This window comes from Ursus maritimus (assembly GCF_017311325.1).
Source record: "Ursus maritimus isolate PB19 chromosome X unlocalized genomic scaffold, ASM1731132v1 scaffold_X1, whole genome shotgun sequence".
In the NCBI taxonomy this organism is placed as follows: Eukaryota; Metazoa; Chordata; class Mammalia; order Carnivora; family Ursidae; genus Ursus; species Ursus maritimus.
In genome coordinates, this window is record NW_024423319.1 from 1,166,984 (window position 1) to 1,169,653 (window position 2,670).

Below are 2,670 nucleotides of genomic sequence, written 5' to 3' on the forward strand. Positions count from 1 at the left end.
TAAGGATAAAAGGTGCAATCCTCAATGAAGAGCTAATGGTCTTGAATGCAGTATGTGCAAAATAAAGAGTTTCAACATTCAAAGGCAAAAAAGAAGAAAAAAGGGGGAGAAAAGACAGGAAATTCAAGAAAACTAAGGCAGAAGATATACATGGAAGTAAATTTGTATTCTCTTATCTCAGCCTGTGACAGGTCAAGTGGATGAGTTAATCCCCAAACTGGCAGCATTTATTGAACACACAGGCCCAGAAGCACTCTTCTGGGTGCCTTTCCTAGATTAACTCATGTGGGCCTTTGACGTATGGTCTATCATTATCCCATTTTACCAATGAATACACTCAAGCATAAACAGGGCAAAGTGAGGATACAGAAGAAGTAAATAACATAATGGATGAAGCATATCAAATTAATGTATCTAAATCTCTACCCTGAAACAATGAAAGCAACTTCTCTTTTCAACTGTCCATGGAGTATTCATAGAAACTGACTATATATTAGACCTGCGATGTTGTGATTTATAATAAGAAGTATATAATTTATTTTCAACCAGTTCCTGGCACAGAGCCCCTAAAATCCTTGGAATTTCCTGTGATGAGTGTCTTTTGTAATGCTAACAAAGGAACCTTTGGAAAGCCTTTAGGAAACTTAAGGACCGGGGCTGGTTTCCAGGGGAACCAACCAAGTGATTAGAGGGCTGGAGCCTTCACTAAGCCTCCACCAACCTCTGAAGAGGGAAGAGGGGCTGGAGGTTGAATCAATAGCCAATGGCCAATGTTTGAGTCCATCATGCCATTGTAATGAAGCCGCCATAAAACCCCAAAATGACGGCGGGGGGGGCTCGGAGATCTTCCAGGTTGGTGAACACAAGTCAGAGTGGCATGCTGCTCAGAGAGAGCACGGAAGCTCCGCATCCTTTCCCCATACCTTGCCCTATGCATGTCTTCCATCTGCTCTTCCTTATTTATATCTGTAACCAAAGGAATGTGAGTTCGCTCCTTGGGGAATTACAGATACACAGGTGGAGTTGTTGCACAAAGTAAACTTTATTGGCAGCAAATAAAGAGATCACAGGGAATAGCTTCCAGAGCTGTGACTCCCTAAGAGGGCGAATGGGTACCTTTTGTTTAGGGTTAGAATGAATATTTAGATAGGGAAGCCTTGTCGTGGCACAAATTCGTGCAAGTGCCTTAAGGAAACATGCCTATACATACATTGTGTGTTACGTAAATGAGGCCGAGGCTCCTCCTGGGGCAGAGATTTTAGTATTATAATGAGGTGAAGATAATTGCTGGCCATTCCAAGGGTCACTCCCTGGTCTATCTGCGCAGGCACGAGTGGGGGGGTTAGCCCAAGCGGTCTGGTGGTCTGGGCCAGAGGGAAGTCTTGTCAGGGCAGTCACCATCACCTGAAGGGTGTTTTGGGGGTTTCATTTGCCTGAGTTAAGAGGTAAGCCAGAAAGAAGAGCTGAAAGAAAAATGTGAGACAAAGGTTAGTGAGTACAAGCAGGTGGGCAGTAAAGGTCAGGTCTTGAGGTCTAGCTGGTGACATAAACTTTTATAATAAACCAGTAATCTAGCAAGTAAAATGTTTCTCTGAGTCCCGTGAGTTACTCCAGCAAATTAATCGATGCTGAGGAAGGGAACTTGGCAACCTCTGACTTATAGCCAGTTGGTCAGAAGAACAGGTATCAATCTGGACTTTTAAGACTGGCATCTAAAGTGCAAGGAGGAGGTAATGAGAACCTCCCATCTGCAGCACACAGGTAACAACCTGGGTTTGCAACTGAACTCTAAAATCAGGGTTGAGGGGTGGTCTTATAGGACTGAACCGTTAACCTGTGGAATCTGATGCTATCTCTGGGTAGATAGCATCAGGATTGAGTTGAACTGTGGGACACCCAACTGGTGTCCCAAGAATTGCTTGTTGACACACACACATACATTGGGATTGGTATCAACCTATTTAAAACTACAGAGACAACCTTAATATATTCCAAAAAGTAAAAATATATACATTAAGTAAAAAATAATTTTAAAAGTAATAACCTCTTTTATCATCTGGAAGATTTTAAATGCTGCCTTAAACAGCTCTTGATCCAAAGAAGATAACCAAACCAAAATTGAAGGTTATCTATAAAATAGTGACAATGCAAGCATTAGGTATTCAGACTCCTGTAAGCAGGGTTTAAGCAGGGCTGAGAAAAGATACTTGTATTAATAAACATGAAAATAAAGGAATAAAGTATCCAACTCAAAAAGTTAGAAAAGAAACCAAAAATAAACCTAGGAAAATCAGGGGAAAAAAGGAAAAAGGAAAGATAAAAGCAGAAATCAATTAACTAGAAAATAATAGATCTAATAAATCCAAGACAAGGCTCTTCCAAAGAATAAAATAGATATGTTAACTGTCATAATCAAAAGGAGAAGAAAGCACAAACACACAAAACAAGAAAAGAAAATGGGTAGATAACCACAGATTGAGAGCAAATAATAGGAAATATAAGACAATATTTTTCAACTCTATGCAAATAAGTTTAGGGACCTAGAGGAAATGTTTGATTCTCTAGGAATAATATATGAGTAACTAAATCTCACTCTAGAAAAGAGAAACTCTATAAAATAAAATTTATAAAAACTATTCCTAGAAAAGAAATAGGGAATGTTGTTCAAAA